Raw genomic sequence first — 18447 nt, 5'->3', positions numbered from 1 at the left:
TGCCCTTCAAATCCTTGGAAGGGTGGAGGGGCATGAGCACACACAAGTCAGCCTCCTTGCTGTGCCATAGTCTAAGTGTTGTTTCTTATTCTGACTTTGGGCCCCAAGGCAGCAGGCTAATATGCTCTCCGTGTTTCCAAGACAGGGTAGCTTAAGGCAGCACTTCCCAAACTTTGATGAGGAAAACATCTTTGTTGGCAGCACACCTGTTAATATTTCCAGAAAAATGTACCTCATGACACACTGATCATTACACAATGTAATGAGTGTATGGAGGTGAATAAACTCCGGCCAATACCCAAGATAAGGGAAATAATCCTTGTATTATGCTTTCATCTTGCTTTCAATTTTCAATATTGGCTTTTCTTTAAATAAGGCCTTCTGACTCACCGAAGCTTTTTTGCAAGAAGGTATGTTTGGATTTCAAAGTCTTATGTTTCCCAAGAAAGCCAAGTTCTAAAAACACATTTTGCCATAATAAAGGCTTTTCTGAGATTATAAAGCTAAACAAAAAGCACAATGAATTTAAAAGTTCTCTTACCGTGGGATTAGCCACCAGAGAACCCCAAATACTTGTTTACACAATCTTCTTTGTGAATCCACTGAGCAGCTACATAATCAACATGTTAAAGAAACACATGTAATTATACATTTGTGGGTGGGTTCACGGGTAGTAACTATAGGGTCTGTGTCCTTCAGGAATATTAACTGTCCTCTAGCTGGGTGACTTTGACAAATCCCTTCCTACACACATGTTGGTCTTGGCATTTGAAAAATGAAGGTGTTGTATTATAGCGTTTTAAATATTTCCTCAAAGAGGAGAATCTCTGGAAGTAGTGGTTAAATACTGAAATTACTAAACCCTCTTTTTGAACTACTGATTAAATGGACCTAGGTTCTTTGTTTTTGCTTGTTTGTTTGCTTATATGCTTGTTTGTTCATTTGTTTGTTTTTAAGAAAAGGTTCAAAGAAGTTGAAGACTTGGTTAGATAACTCAGGGAATTTTCATCTCTGTTCTTCTATTAACTCTATGACTCACTGAAGTGGGAGAGCCACTAGCCCCCTCACTAGAAGCTAATGTAGTTAAGATAAAGCCTTGGGAAACTACTCTTTTTTAGGTTCTCTCCCACAAGGAGTGGTGCCCAGATAAGTTTGTATGAAGTAGATATCTACTTCTCATAAGTCAAAGAAGTGATAAGCCCCATTAGAAACAACAAACCCTGGTTTCAACATGCTTATTAAAACTGTGAACACTTCCCCTTAAGTCTTCTGATGTGTTCTCCTAAATAAGTTTCCCACACGGAGTCCCAGTGTCTGTCCTCCTCCCCAAACCTCAGAATGGTAACTTTCACCATCCAGAAATGGTTTGTGAACCTCATTCACTCCATGAATGGCTTCCAAGGTAAAGAAGGTGATGAACTGTGGTCAAACCTCAAACACCTACAAACACCAAGTCTGATCAGTCACTCCTGCTTCTCTGGAAGCCAGTTGGTCCCTCTGAGACTGAACAAACCATTTCTGAGAACTTGCTGGAAAAGTGACAGTTGGTTTTCCAATTAACACTTTGAGATAATCAGAAAACAAATGACAAGTTCCTGTGATGTTAGCTTCTCTAAGACAAAACCTATAGGAGAGCTCCCGAAGATAATCATTTTCATTCTAATTTTAAAATTTAAGTTGCACCTGTCCCTGTCCAACTCATGTGGGGAGGAAAGCAGTCTCTGTTCCCAGAAGACTCTGGAATCTCTTTCTTTGAACGTCTTTAAGAACAGTGTTGATCTGTGTAAGAGAATTGACACTGGGGAAAGGAAATACAGATACGAGTCTGATGAGGTAGGTGAAAATCCTCAAGTCCTGAATTTCAAGTGGAAATATCAGTATGAACTCATGATATGTTTTATCTTTTACAAAAGTATTTTCTAGCTCTTCCCATGGAGAAGAGCTCAAAACAAACGACCTGGTAGAATTAAGACATAGTACACAGATTGTGATCTTTAAATCTTATCTTTCACCAGAAGGAACCAGGGCTCCTTGGAGAAATGGATGAGTCCACATCTGGAGCTGAAAACTAACAAGATGAGCTTGGATAGTATGCTGGATTAAGCAACAAGGGGGAGTTCATGTTGCGGCTCAGCAGGTTAAGAACATAACATAGAGTCCCTGAGGATGAGGGTTTGACCCCTGGCCTCACTCAGTGGGTTAAGAATCAGGCATTGCTGGAGTTCCCATTGTGGCTCAGTGGTGAACGAACCTGAACCTGACTAAGAACCATGAGGTTTCATGTTCGATTCCTAGCCTCACTCAGTGAGTTAAGAGTCCGGCATTGCCATGAGCTATGGTGTAAGTTGCAGACACAGCTCGGATCCCACATTGCTGTGGCTGTGTCATAGGCTGGTGGCTACAGCTCCAATTAGATCCCTAGCCTGGGAACATCCATATGCCAAGGGAGCGGCCCTAGAAAAGGCAAAAAGACCAAAAAAAAAAAAAAAAATCAGGCATTGCTGCAAGCTGTGGCATAGGTTGCAGATGCAGCTCGGATCCTGTGTTGCTGTGGCTGTAGTGGAGGCCAGGAGCTATAGCTCTGATTCAGCCCCTGGCCTGGGAACTTCCATGTACAGCAAGTGTGTCCCTAAAAGGAAAAAAGGAAAAGAAAAGGCACCTATCCAAGACCACTAGGGTTGTGTCAGAAGGACTTGGGAGCTAATTTAAAGAAGAGCTAATGATGGGACAATTTGAACACTAGTAAGAATAATCACTGCAATGTATCGAAGCCATTAAACGTATTAAAAACCCATGAATTTCATTATGATACATGTAAGTTTTCACTGGTCAAAGAAAAACACACAGGTCATATTTGGAGGATCCTAGGCAATCAAGTAATTATTTTGAAAACTAGTGAATAAAGGAAAAGAATCAAGCACTTGGCCTCTTTCCTATATAATCTGTATTTCAGCTAAGTGGTAGATTAGGGGAAGTTTCTCTTTATAGAATATTTCAGCTAAATATATTGGTTTTTTAATTTAGTTTTTTATTTTATATTGGAGTACAGTTGATTTACAATATTATGTTAGTTTCAGATGTACAGCAAAGTGATTCAGTTGTCCATATACATAAATCCATTCTTTTTCAGATTCTTTTCCCATATAGGTTATTACAGAATGTTAACCAGAGCTCCCTGTGTTATACAGTAGGTCCTTGTTGAGTCTCTATTTTATATATAGTAATGTGTATGTTAATCCAGACTCCTAATTTATCCCTCCCACCACCTTTCTCCTTTGGTAACCATAAGTTTGTTTCGAAGTCTTCAGCTAAATATATTGTAAAGGGATGATATAATTTACATTTCCTAATGGATCTAAATAATGATCGTTGATAGTTGCTAATATCACACAAAAAAGAAACAACCAAACTTTATGCATCTCCTGATGGAAATATACACCATTCAAGAAGTATTCTTGCCAAAAAAAAAAAAAAAAAAAAAACCCTCAAATTGGAATCTGGTTAATTCTTCAGACCTAACTATGAATTTACAGGACATGCAGGGGTCAGAGAAAGATGAAATCAGGAAATATAGACTGTACAGAAAATTCTATAAAACACTGACTTAGTTTCCTCTATGAATAAATTGTAAGGAAAGAAAGAAAAAAGAGAGTGAGCTTTAGGTTAAAATAGACTTAAAATATCAACTCTTCAATGCATGGATTTCATTTAGGCCCTGATCCTAACGAAAAATAGGAAACAGCTATGAGAAAGTTCGGGAATTTGAACACAGGCTGGATATATAACGATAGTAAGGATTTTTAAATTTTTCAAGTGTAGAAATTGTTCTGGTCATGTTAAAAAATTGTTCTTATATTTTAAATATTCATACCTGTCTATGGGAAGATGATATAATACCTGATATTTGCTTTAAAATAATCTAGTTTGGGGGGAATGGAGCATATAGAGGAAACTAGATGGGTGATGAGTTGATGATTGTTATGCTGGATGATGGTTACATGGGGTCTCATGCTCTTCTCTCTACTGTTGGATACAGTAGAATTCTTCCATAATTAAAAAAAAGGAGGGAGTTGCCATTGTGGCTCAGGGGATTAAGAACCCAACTAGTATCCATGAAGATATAGGTTCGATCCCTGGCCTCGCTCAGTGGGTTAAGGATCTGGTATTGCCGTAAGCTGCAGCATAGGTTGCAGACGAGGCTCAGATTCCAATGTGATGTAGGCTGGCAGCTGCAGCTCCAATTCAACCCCTAGAGTGGGAATTCCCATATGCCATGGGTGCAGCCCTAAGAAGCAAAAAACAAAAAAGATTGATTACTCCAAGAGATAGCATTGAGCATTCCCTCTCTTAGAAGTATTCACTTTGCACATTCTGTTTTTTTGGGGGAGGGGTTCTTTCATCTTTTTAGGGCCGTACTCATGGTATATGGAGGTTCTCAGGCTAGGAGTCGAATTGGAGCTACAGCTGTCAGCCTACACCACAGCCACAGTAATGCTGGATCCAAGCTGAGTCTGCAACCTACACCACAGCTCATGGCAACACCGGATCCTTAACCCATTAAGTGAGGCCAGGGATCCAACCTGCAACCTCTTCCACTGTGCCAGGACGGGAACTCCCACTTTGCACATTCTTAAAGGTGGCTAAGGAGGTCACCCTTTGTTCTCATTCCTGTGGGATGAGCTATGCATGGAAATGGCAGAAGTGGGATAAACCTTCTCTAGGCCTTACACCATACTCAGGTGTTTCCAAATAAGTGATTGGAATAAACATTCAAAAGCAAGCTTTCCAACATCAAGTTATTTTAGGTGAGGGTGGGAGGTCACTGAGGATGATGACATCAGCCCCCAAAGCAGAACTGTTTTTTTCCCCTGACATGATATAAAACTCAAACCATCTTTACTTGTCCTTCTGAGGCCAGAAGGACAATCCCGGGCTCTTAGCCAGCACCTCCTCCTTTTCAGGACCAGCCTCTCATTTCTCTAAAGACTGGTTAAGAGCAGAAAAACCTGGAAAACATTATGCACCTTTGATAAAAATAAAAACATACTGCAGACATTGTAATCAGAACCTCATTTTATTTTCAGATAGGTGGGAGAATCTTTGGTTAGATACTCAGCCCCTCACAGTGGGGAGAAAACAGGATATATGGCACCTAGGTTGTAAATGGGATTTAAACCTCTTGGGATGCCCTGCGTTTCATTCCTAAGGCCCTGCTCCACAATGGAATGACAGGGCCAATACCCCAGACCTCAGAAGTTTTCAAAATTTCCTTCTTCACACAACCCTGGAATTCCTTACATGCACAGACTGAAATCAAATTTATGACAAATGACTTTTTTTAAAACTTACAATAAAACAAGCATTTTTCTGAACAGGAAGAGTAACAGACCCAAAGCAATCCACCTAAATTGTTTCCCTTGCATGTCAAGCTTCATATCTTTGTCCCACACACTTATTCCTGATCCATGGTGTCTCTTTCATTAATTTGCTTGTGGATTTGAACCTGATCTGATTCCCATCCCTTCCATAAAATTTTCGGTCTCTCCGGAGAACCAAGGTCTAGGCTGAGAACATTTCAGTTAGAAACAAAAATGACTTAACGCAAGGCAAAAAGTATTGAGTAAAGAATGCTAAACCGTCTTCATGCCTTCTTTCTTGTAATGCTTACACATCCCTCTGAGGAAGCTGCTCTTATTTCTTTCATTTCACAGTTGAGGAAACAAAAGCTTCAAGGGGTTACAACCAGTAAGGAGCAGAGCTGTGGCTTGAACAAATTTCTGTTTGACTCCAAAGCTCAAGCCTGTAATCACCATGATAAACCTCTTTTACCAGGAAGCTTTGGAAGGCACTGAGATACTTTCTTTAAAAGTAGCAGAACTTTATAGGGAAGACGCTAAGGCAGCAAGACGTAGGAAGAAAGGGTGCAGCCTGCCTCATAGAGCTGTGCATGTTGTGCAATACACAACTCCAGGGGGTGCAATTCCCACTATAGTTTATGAGAATGGTTCCCTTGAAGTTGTTCTAGGCACCTCCTGCATGACCATTTACTCTTAATGGACATGGACCTTGAAGTTTAAAAAAGCACCTACGATCTTCTGACCTTCATTTCACTTCTCTAAGCTTTAACTTCACCATAGGCAAACTGGGGTTGCCAATAAATGCAGAAAAGGCAATACTGCTAAGATGACCGAGACTGCAGTGGCTATTAGAGTGGTTATGAATACACAGTTTCAAAGTACTGCACCTAAAAATGCAACGTCTCTCAAGAGTACTCTTCCTGGAGGTAGAAGATCACTTTGAATTGGGTTTGGCCAAGTGCAAGTCTCCTTCTCCTTCTGAACCTCTAAGTGCAGGAGCACCAAGGGTTCAGTCTTTGAGCATCTTCTCTACCCATACTCATTCTCAAGGTGATCTCATCCAGGCCCATGGCTCAAATGCCATCCAAAGGTGATAACTCTTAAATTTTATCTCCAGCCCTATCTTCTCCTTGAGCTTAAGATCTTTGTCTAAATTGACAACCCCCCACCCCGGACATTTAATAGGCCCCTGAAACTAACATAATTTAAGATATCCACACAAACAACAGATCCCAAATAAATAAATGAGATTCCATCAAACTTAAAAGCTGCACAGCAAGAGAAATGATCCACAAAACAAAAAGGCAACCTATGCAATGGGATAAAATATTTGCAAAATGCATTATTTCTAATAAGGGGTTCATACCCAGAAATATGAGGAACTCATATAACTGAATAGTAAAAAAATAATAATAATGATGATTTTATTAAAAATGGCAAAGGACTGGAATAGACATTTTTCCAAAGAAGACATACAGATATCAACAAGTACAAGTAAAGATGCTCATTAGCACTAATCATCAGGAAAACACAAATCAAAACCACAATGAGCTATCACCTCACACTTGTTAGAATGGCTGTTATCAAAGAGACAAGAGATATGTGCTGTTGAGGATGTGGATGTGAATGCTGAGGATGTGCTGTTGTCTGTCATTGGTAGGAATATAAATGGCACCAGTATGGAGGTTCCTCAAGAAATTAAAATAGAAGTACCATATGATCCAGCAATCCTCCAACTTCTTGAATTTATACCCAAAGGAAATGAAATCACCATTTCAAAGAAATATCTATACCCCCATGTTCATTGCAGCATTATTACAATAGTCAAGCTATGGAAACAACCTAAGTGTTCACCAATGGATGAATAGATGAAGAAATGTGATTGATAAATACACACACACACAATGGGACATTATTCAACCATAAAAAGAAGGAAACCTTGCTATTTGCTACAACACGGATTGAAACTTGAAGGCATTATGCTAAGTGAAATGTCAGACAGAAAAAAAAAAGTAGCATATGTTCTCACTTATATGTGGAATCTTAAAAAATCTGAAATCATAGAAACAATAAATTGCTGGTTGTTGAGGTTAGGGGTGGGAGGAAAGGAGGTAAAAGTGGTCAAAGGTACAAATGTTCATTGTAAGAAAAATAAGTTCTGGGGACGTAATATACAGCATGGTGACTCTAGTTAGCAATACTTGAAAGTTGCTAAGAGTAGATTTTACACACACACGCACACACACACACACAGAGGTAACTACATGAGGTGATGGATGTGTTCACATTATTGCAGTAGTCATTTTGCAACATATACGACATGTCAAATCATCATATTGCACACCTTAACCTTACACAATATTAAATGTCAATTGCCTCTCTTTATTGAGAAAAAAATAAACTCAATCAAGTTTAAAAAAAAAAAAAAGATATCCAGAATGGAATTTGTGCTTTCCACCCCCAACCTGCTCATCCGCATCCTGTAAAATTCACTACCATTCACCCAGCTGCTCACATTAAAAGCAGTCTTCCTGACTCTGACTTGGAACATTCATCCTTGTTGTGTGCAACCTACTCTCTCTATGGCCACTAGCTCTGTGTGTGTGTGTTGATGGGTTCCATGTGTTACATTTATTATTCATGCAAAGGATTGTTTTGTCTTTCAGGATGTGGGTTCCAGTTTTCCTTTTACAGCAGTATCTTCAGGGGTGGGCCCTAATTACCAAACTGCTCTCAAACTCAAACCAAAACAACATTCTTAGTCCTGCCTTGGGCACAAGCATTTTGAAGAAGTTTGTCTCTTCCCTTATCCTCTACTTTCATCCACGTCACTAACTATTCCACCCTCTATATTTTCACCCATGCAGTACCCTTCTGACACTCCTCTTGATAAGGCCACTAATAAGCTCCTAACTGGCAAATTCCAGGCATAATCTGTAGACCTAATCATACCGGACCTCTCCAATTATAAGAAATTCTGGATCTTTCCTGCTATTATGGGTCCTGCAGCCCCTGTGTGTCCCACAGCCTCTTGCACCCTGCATTGCCCTCACCACTCTAGCTGAAAGGGGTCAGACCTCTTGGATGACTCTCCTTCAGACTCCACCTTAAATATAAATCTCCTTTCTTCTCAGCCTACACCAGTATTTTTTTTTTAATTCAACGTCTTCTTTTTTTTTTTGGTCTGTATCCACAGCATGCAGAAGTTCTGGGGCCAGGGACCAACCCACAGCAGTGACAACACCAGATCCTTAACCTGCTGAGCCACCAGGGAAGTCCCACTAGTGGTTCTTAAACTTTCCTTTTTCAAGAACACTTTTGAAAAATATGTTGAAAGCTATGGGACACTCTTCCCTGGAAAAAAAAAAAAAAAAACCCTATATCCATGAATACACAATATTTTAAGTCATTTCAAGAGGTTCCCTCATACCCTGAAGCCAAGTTAGACCCTCTGCTACTTCCTTAGCCTGGGGTATGTCAACCATGCCCCTGTCTTCAAGAGTCACCCATATATTGATGGTTTCTGAATGTGTGCCTTGAGTAGCAGTCATTCTCCAAAACCCTAATCTCACATGCCAATTTCCAACCTAAACATCTGTTTATCCCAAATCACATTATGCTCTGTGTATCTCAACCAAGCCTGAACATCCTGCAGCTCCTGTCTGATTTTTCCTCCAAGTGGATGATATCACCATTCATCCCAATCACCAAAAAGAAACCTGCTCTTCTCTCCTTCCTCTTGCAGCTTCTCAGTTCAAGCCCTTCTCATCTCTTACATCACTGGAGGAGTCTTCTGTTTGGTCTGCCTGTGTCCCACACTGCCCTCTTCAAATCCATCCCCCCCCCCCCCGCCACAGCAGCCACATTTATCTTACATCGATGCCTCCTCAAGTGTATTTCCAAGAATACAGTCTGTGTAATGTGATTGTGTTGTATGAACAAAAAAGTTATCATGATCAATTAAGCTGGGGGGAAAAGGGTGAAAATTAGTTGGGTTTAATTACTTCTCAGAGTTTTCCATATGCTAATACACACTTTAGAGCTCCAACCAAGGGGTGTGAAATAAAGCTTTTGTCAAACTTCTTGGTGACAAAAGTCTAGTGTTCTCTGGATTATACTTTGGACGTGCTGGTCTACGAGTTGAAATTTCATTTCCATGTCTATCTTTCCCTCCAATTTCCAGCTGTTCTTCTTGGTGATGTAGACAGCAGAAGGACAACAGTGGGGTGTTCAGGATTCAGGAGGACCAAGGTTGAAATTTCAGAATAGGACTTTTGGTGGAATCATTTAATCTTTCAGAACATGGGCTGGCTGGTCTTCACAAGACTGACCTCTCTAGACTGCATCATCCAGGCATCTCTGCCCTCTGGCTTCTAGTTGGGTTTGGCCAACAGAAAACAATGGGGAGAGCCCAGTGCGTGGGAGCAGGGGAAGAAGAGAGAGCAGAGTATCAAGGCCCCCACCCCCTACTTCTCTGCCCTGTTGTCGTGCAGTGTTTTGACCCTCCGACCCTCTCCTGACTCTAGCTCACTCAATCTGGGTGAATCTCTCCTTCCCTGATCCCTTTAGACCTAGGAGTGAAAATGGCTCCCAGCTGTCGCTAATCCCCCGTGGTTTCGCCATTGCTGTTAGTTCCTTTCACTCTGTTCACACCTCTGTAAATCCTCCACTCCTTAAATTCTCTTCAATTAACACCGCCCCCCCCCCCCCCCCCGCCAGTATACCATCTGTTTCCTGCTGGGTGCCTGGAGGTAGAGAATTTTAGTCTCCTTACAAAGTGGGGATAGTAACACCTACCTCAAAGGTTTCTGAGAACATTCAGTGAAAGTACATGAGTGTGTAAAGTCCCAGCACAGCCACAGAGCCTCACACACAGCAGGGCTCGCCAAAGAAGAGATGCCTTCCCTGGTCCTGCTCCCTCTGCCCACTCCCCAAAGCATCACATACACAGAAACTTTCCTGCTCCTTTGCTGGTGACCCAGGCTGAGATGGGTGAAAGGAAATAGGGCCCAGTCTGAAAATGCAAAGCTGCCACAGGGACCCAGGCTCCGGTCAGCAACCATAGAACAGAGCTGACCTGCAGGTCCCGTTTCAGGGCTCTGGAACAGAGGATCCTAACAAGAACAGGAACAGCGCGGGTCAGGGTGTCTCTGTGCTCAGCATTCCTCTGGGAAGAAAGCTGCTTCTGTACTGGACCCAGATGGTCGGGGCCCCCACACTGGCCAATTGTTCCCCAAGGAGGAAATCCTTCCAGTTCCAAATCTATCCCCTATCCCCCATTAAAGTGATCAAGTGGCCTCGAATGGGGATGCTATGGAGAAGGGGAGATCACTTGAAATAGGTTGCCAGTACATTTCCCAACAGGCATAAATTGGGAACATGTTAAAGGGATGTTAATAGAAACACTATGTTAGAGAATATTTAGTGAGTCTGCAGGTAAGTGAACTGTTTGTTGATGACCCCTTGAAATTTATTCACACGGAGCCCTGACAAAGGAAATTTGTGTATTGGGTGTGTTGAGCAAGACAAGTCTGACTTGTGGCATGTAATCAAAAATGCAATTCGTTTTGTTTTCTACTATCCCTTTAAATGGATTCAGGGGGAGAAATTCTTCCCATATCTTTTGAAAACTCAGGGAGTTTGTTTTTTGTTTTTTGTTTTTCGATCACTCTGAAAGCCCATAGAGCACAGTCAGAATCAAATTCAGAAATAAAACCATCCAGTGCATTATGTAATATTCAGATTTTACTCAAGGGCAAGTCTCCTCCCCACCGCAGAAGCTCTCAGAAATTCTTTTCCAGGACTGCAATATATCCAGTGGCAGAGATGCCAGCCACAGGAATTTTGAAACTTCTCAACACCCTGGGGCTTTAAAGATGTCAAATATAACATTTCTCCTGGCATCATGGGCCCCTCTATTGGTCTACCGTGAGGCGATATGACTCCAAGGCCAAAATGAGGGCAAGGAAACAAAAGCCGGCAAGGGGAGGAGGTGGGTAAGGTAAGCAAGGAAGGTTTCATGGTTCTCTTCCCCTGTGGATCGTTGCCTTCCCGGTGTGGGGCCAAGTGCCCTGGGCACACAGAGGCTTTCCTGGGGATGAGGAGGATCTAGCATGGACCACACACGATGCCCTGAGGTCAAGCAGTCCAGCAGTAGGAGAATGGGGCTATTAACTCAACAACCCATAGTAAATGCAAGCTTGGGGGCTGGGGGTTCAAAAGGAGAGAGTGTCACCAGGCAGCTGTCAAATTAAATGTCTATCGTCCAGGCCACTCTCCAGGACTCTCTACAGCATGCTGACAGGCTGAGGCACAGCTCCAGAAGTTTATTTGGACAACTGCAGATCTGCAGAGATGGTGAAACTGCAAGTCTCAACAAACCTCCCTGGTGGGTCAGGTGAGGACACAGGTAGGTCATGAATGGCATCCAAATACCTGGGCTAGAGCTGTTTGGGAGAGAGGCTGTGAAGGAAGCCCTGAGCCAAGGTCATCTTGAGTGTTTTTTCTAGGCGTGGAATGAGAGGGTTGTGGTCACAGCCCCCCATTTGATGCCACCCTTTTCAACAACCCCACCACCACCTACCAGACTCATACCTGGCCACCTAGTGTGGCAGGTAGAATGATGACACTTCAAAGATGTCCACATCTTAATCCACCAGACCAGAGAGTACATTACCTCACAGGGCAAAAGGGACTTGCAGATGTGATCAAGTGAAGGATTGTAAATTGGGGCGATTTTGCTGGATAATCCAGGAGGATGGACCCAGTGTTGTCACATGGGTCCTTATAGGAGGGAGGCAGGAGTGTCAGTGGGAGAGAAAGAAATGTAAGAACAGAAGCAGTGGTCAGAGTGCTGCATTCACTGGCTTTGAAGATGAAAGAAAGCCATCAGCCAAGGAACATGGGTGGTCCTTGGACACTAGAAAGGCAAGGATTCTTCCCCACAGCCTCCAGAAGGGTCACAGCCCTGACAACACTTTGACTTTAGCATAGTGAAACTGACCACAGATTTTGACCTCCAGAACCATAATGTGTGTTGTTCTTAGCTGCCATGATTTCAGTAAAATGTTACAGCAGCAACATGGGAAACTATAAATGCGATAAGAGAATATTGAGATGATTCTTTCAGGATCCTAAAGCTCCAGTCAAAAATAATCCAGATGAGGAGTTCCCTGGTGGTGCATTGGGTTAAGGATCCAGTGTTGTCACTGCTGTGGCTCTGGTTACAACTGTGGTATGGGTTCAATCCCTGGGAACTTCTACATGCTGTGGGTGAGGCAAAAATAATAACCAAATGAGAGAACAGCTCACCACTTCACCCCTGCCCAATGGTACCATTCTTACTGCAAGAGATTCCACCTTCCAAATCTGGAAGTTTCAGGGCTGTTCACATCCAGACATTGGTCACTCTCAGGGACACCATCCTGTATCTCAGCCCTGGGCATCGCTGTCCCTCTTCACGGGCTGATTCGCTGTTCTGGGGTGGATGTATTTTTGGATTTTTGGTTTGAGGAAAGCTCACCTTTAGGAGAGAAAGCCTTTGATGAGGATTCTCTCTCAATGATGACATTCATTCAAAGATCATGGTGACTCATCAAGTGGTAGTAGGAACAAATGGCCAGTCTACATAATTTCTGTATGAGAAACATTAGCAAGGGCTAAATAGTATCCAAGGATTCCTGGAGGAAGAGATTAGGAACCGAAAATACTGGGTATAAAAATATACCCAGGCTAACATCAGTACTCAATATTAACATTATTAGAACTACATATTTATAATTAACGTTATTATACAACTTCTGGGTTTGTCTCAAGTTAACAATTGCCTTGGTTTTGTTTCTTGGTTTTCTAGGTCACCCTCACTTTTCAGTTTTCAAACTCTGGCAGTGAAATGTAAATCTCCCCTTAAGACATTCAAAATACATACGCAATTGACGGGCTTTATTTTGTCTTTGCTACATCTCTGTTCAGTCGCTGCAGCCTCCCCATCCTCTTTGGACTGGTTCCTCTCTAGGCTGACCACCAGAGCTCTTCTGCTGGATTAGCTCAACTTTAGAGTTAGAAGTAACTAGACTGGCTGAGAGCATCCCTAAAGGAAATTGCCTTGGAGTATGTGCCAGTTCAGGCTTTTTCCTGAAGAGACTTTATTGCCCCAGTTCATACAGAAAACATTCTCCGTCATGTTGGATTTAACCTCAACCTCCAATCAACTACCACATTTTTAAACTGGTAGTATGTCAAGTAAATTTGACAAACCAAGGTGGCTGGCAGGATCTCAAGGTGGAGATGAGTGAGCACAGACCTGAGAAGAAGCTGTTACAAGCACCCTGAGAGTAGCCCTGGCCCCTACTCTGCAAAGGGGCTCCAGACCACACCAGCCTAGCCAATCACCCAGAGGGCCAAATGTAGCAGAGACTTTGCCAAAGAAGGGAGTGGCAATGCCAATTGCATTCCAGATGCTAGATGAAGAAATGGGAACTATGGACGAAAAATGATGATGTCATGTAAAATAATTTTTTTTCCTGGTTTCTTAAATTCTTAGCCAATTCTTCTAGAACATGTATTCTCAAATGAGGGTGATAAAATCTTGATGTTAAAATAGTTCGTGGCACTCCAAAAGACCACAGTACATAAACAGTTTGCGTGTTTATCTGTGATATTATATTTTTAATTTATTTTATTGAAATATAGTTGTTTTACAATGTTGTGTTAATTTCTCCTATACGGCAAAATGATTCAGTTATACATACATACATATATACACATTCTTTTTTATTTTTTTATTTTTTTATTTATTTTTTTTTTTTTTTTGCTATTTCTTGGGCCGCTCCTGTGGCATATGGAGATTCCCAGGCTAGGGGTCGAATCAGAGCTGTAGCCACCGGCCTACGCCAGAGCCACAGCAACGCTGGATCCGAGCCGCGTCTGCAACCTACACCACAGCTCACGGCAACGCCGGATCGTTAACCCACTGAGCAAGGGCAGGGACCATACCTGCAACCTCATGGTTCCTAGTTGGATTCATTAACCACTGCGCCACGAGGGGACCTCCCCACATTCTTTTTTTAAAAAATCTGTGATATTAAAATTTTATGAGGAGAAGGGTAATTCAGAAAATTCAACAGAAATTTCCCTAGGAGGGAAATAGCACAAAAAAGTTGAGAAAGGCTCTTCTAGAAAAAGTTGGTTTTGATTATTGGTCTCTTCATAATGTACCTTTAATATGATTTATTTGATAACTAAAATTTGAGTCTAGGGACTTCCCATCATGGCTCAGCCAAAACAAATCTGACTAGAATCCATGAAGATGTGGGTTCTATCCCTAGCACCGCTCAGTGGGTTAAGGATCCAGCATTGCCATGAGCTCTGGTATAGGTTGCAGGTGCAGCTCAGATACCACATTGCTGTGGTGGTGGTGTAGGCCGGCAGCTATAGCTCGGATTCGACCCCTAGCCTAGGAACCTCCATGTGCTGCCTGTGCGGCCCTCAAAAAAAAAAAAAAAAAAAAAAAAAAAAAAAAAAAAAGCCAAAAAAACCCCTCAAATTTGAGTCTAATGGAAAAGTGGATTTTTTTTTCTGTATGTTCACGGTTGGATGAAATTCCTACAAAGCCTGCTTCATATCAGGACCCTTTAATCATCATGGCACAGAAAGCAAAGGTAGAAACTAGGAACCCAGTGTTACCTGTTAGTAATTGCTGAGGTTTATAAGAACCAGCGAGTAGGGGAACACCTTATATTTGAAATTCACCCAGGTGTAAAATAGGGATGGGAGGTAACTTGCTTCCAGAGCCAACTTGGTGGTGAGATTGCTGACGTTCATAGCAGTTGCCTGGAATAACATCTTAGTGCCAGTGAATGGCCTCCTTCCATCACAAGTTTATCTTCTGTCGGGGTGCCCCAAGGACCTTAATAACCAACTATTCTGCCCCCTTTGAAAACATTATAGAGAAAATTGACCTAGGATAAATCACATAGCCCCAGCTATTAGAGGCAAATTAGAAGCCCTGGGGTAAAACACTGGGTAGCTTGAATCCATTAATTATTGGAAGAAAGTGGTCAAACGGAGCTCAAACACAGACCCAGCCTCTCAGCATCTCGGTTGGGACTGACTAAGATAAAGAGTGGGATTGAAGTGGGCCCAGCTGGATAACTATTGTTTTACTTGATGAATGCTTTTAAAGGATAGAGCCTGAAAATAGAAGCTCTCAATTCTCATTCTCCGATTATTTCAAGTTCCAAATGCACGGGATCTGAATGTGTTAAGCTCTCGTAAATTTTTGCACTGTCTGTGAGATGGATTGATGGTAATGATTAGTCTTTCTGTCCCATCTTCCGGACTCTCCATCCGCAGCTCAGCCTTGATCCTATCACCTGGGTTGGAGCGGAAGCCTCTGATGAGGTCGGACTTCCTGAAATGCTTGCATCAGTGTGTGCTTTTTTCTGGGGGGAGAATGACACATGAGTACACCAACGATGATCTATATACACGCAGACCTGGGGGCACCCAGAAACACAGACCCTGCCATGTAACTTCTAAAATATTTAACTGGTAATGATAGGGATGAAGTAGGATAGTTACACAGGTAGTTGTAAGAGTCCCAGTAGGGGACCAGAGATTGAGAAGGAAATTAGGGAACTTTGGGAGGCCACTGTAAGTTTATAATCACTCAAGGAAGCCATCAGAATGAAGCAGGCTTACTTAACTATAAAACCATAAACAAAAGCCTGAGATAGGCCTCAGGTGATAACAAGAGGCCTGCATTCAAATTCAGCAAGACAATGACCCTTAGGACCAAGGAAAGGAGTGTGAGGCAAAGATGATTTTCCAAAGTAGGAGACCCTCGTTATCCAGAAACCTGAGATGATGCAACATATTTTAGCATATGTCACCTCTGCTGATTTGAATAAGCGCCATGACAGTCCTAGTTTGACCTCACAGGGTCAAATACTCTCTTACCGGTTACGAAGGAGGAGCTAATGATGTAAGCCTGACATCTACTCAAAGAAAGAGGAAGAGGTGGTCTTCCCCCCCCCCACTTCCCTTGGATTATAAAACTGTAGCCCACCTACTCCTCAGGCTAGAGCCTTCTTTCCTACTCACTTGCATCTCTCACAAGTGTCCTATCTTAATAAATCTATCTACTGCCTATTGCTTTGTCTCTTGCTGAATTCCTTCTGCACCGAGGCACTAAGAACATGAACCTAGGTAAGTCCAGACACCAGGTGCGTGATTCTAATGTAAAAGGAGTGGGTTCAAGTCCCAATCTGGGTTCTGGCCAGGTTCAAGTCATAAGTGATGTCAGTTTCAGTAATATTTGAGGTCAATGAAACCAAATGATCCTGGTGGGATGAATGGTGATATGTGCAAGAGGGCCAGGCAGGCCTACTCCTTGCTGGCCCCGTGGGGAAGGCTCCATTTCTGGCCCCAGAGGATCCCGATCTCCTAGCAGTTAGGACGGTGAGTCCTCTGCTGGATTTAGCCACGTGAAAGAGGTGTCAGTGGTGACCTGGGACAAAGCCTGCATGGAGCATCTTGGAAGGAGTATGGGAGGAGAGGGAATTGGAGACAAGGAGAACTGCTACTTTTTCAAGAATTTCTGATGCAAAAATGAGTACATAAGTGGACTAGTAGTTGAAGCAAGGAGAAGAAAGAGAGTTGGGATCAAGAGAAGATGGGAAACAGAAAAGATAACGATTCCGTTGTATGCTCATGGGGAGTCGGGGGAGCGGGCTGACCTGTCAGCTGAAGAGGATAATCAATCAGTGTGATGGAAAGTTTCAATGGAGGTGAAAACCTGTTGGGTTGGGACATTCGAGGCAGAAAGTTGGAAAGCTACAGCTGAAACAGTGAAGAGCCCACAGAAAGGTGTCCCGCAGAGGGATGTTCTTACTGCCAGAGTGAGGGCTCCTTATTAGATTAGGCTGCGGAGGCTTCTAGTTCCACAGAGGGCCACGAGGAGGAGAGCCATGCTGTATGGATGCTCGGGTAGCAAGACTGGAACACGTAGGTCCACAAGGACCTGTGAAAGAGCCACATTTCAGCCCTGGGCTGCCTCTCTCAGGACTTCCAGGGAGGAGAGAAAAAAATCTGTCTCGCTTAGGTTACTGTTATTTTGGGCTCAGTTTTTTGCAGCTGAACCTAATTCTAATTAATATAAAGAGTAGTTTTTAAAAGCCTGCGTAGCAAAATTTTAAAAATATATGTTACATAAAATAAAATTGGGGACTAAAAGTGATGAGTGAAAGAAGGGCAGTACTTGATAATAAAAGGAACAATCTCCCCCCCCCAAAAAAAATCATGAATTTAAATGCATTTATTAACATAGTATGTTATATAAATATGTATTTTTATTTTTAAAGTTTTATTGAAGTATAGCTGATTTACAATGTTGTGATAATTTCTGCTGTACAACAAAGTGATGCAGTTATACATATACACACATCCATTCTCTTTCAGATTTTTTTCTCCACATAGATTATCACAGAATATTGGGTAGAATTCTCTGGACTATACAGTAGGTCCCCATTGGCCAGTCATTCCATATATCACAATGTGCATACGCCAATCCCAAACCCCGAGTCCATTCCTCCCCACCTCATTTTTAGAGCAGTTTTAGGTTCACAGAAAAAAACTGAATAGAAGATACACAGATTTCCTATTTACCCACTACCCCCATACATGCATCACCTCCCTAATTATCAACATCCTTCGCCAAAGTGGTACCTTTGAGAGTACCCGATGTGGCTCAGTGGTTAATGAACCTGACTAACATCCATGAGGATGCAGGTTCAATCCCTGGCCTGAAAAAACTTTTGTGTGCCACAGGTACAGCCAAAAAAAAAACACCAAAAAACAAAAATAACAAAAAAAACAAACCGGGAGTTCCCATCGTGGCACAGCAGAAACGACTCTGACTAGGAACTATGAGGTTGCAGGTTCAGTCTCTGGCCTAGCTCAGTGGGTTAAGGATCCCTCATTGCTGTGGCTGTAGTGTATGCTGACGACCACAGCTCCAATTCGACTCCTAGTCTGGGAACCTCCATATGCTGCAGGTGTGGCCTTAAAAAGACAAAAAGTAAAAAAAAAA

The 18447-nt window shown here is 42.3% G+C and overlaps 1 long non-coding RNA gene across 1 annotated transcript; it reads left to right on the top strand.

The window, feature by feature from the left end:
* The first annotated feature begins 8022 nt into the window (after nucleotides 1–8022).
* LOC110261447 (uncharacterized) lies at nucleotides 8023–14059 on the top strand. The gene is made up of 2 exons (XR_014808664.1): nucleotides 8023–11766; nucleotides 13210–14059. It is a non-coding gene; the product is annotated as an uncharacterized LOC110261447 (long non-coding RNA).
* Nucleotides 14060–18447: the final 4388 nt, after the last annotated feature.

The sequence above is a fragment of the Sus scrofa genome, chromosome 6, assembly GCF_054392235.1.
Source record: "Sus scrofa isolate SSC_HxYL_T2T_F1_AM1 chromosome 6, Sscrofa_HxYL_maternal_Yorkshire_Landrace_v2.0, whole genome shotgun sequence".
NCBI lineage: Eukaryota > Metazoa > Chordata > Mammalia > Artiodactyla > Suidae > Sus > Sus scrofa.
The sequence above is the reverse complement of the archived record's forward strand: the minus strand, read 5'-3'. Positions and strand labels throughout refer to the sequence as shown.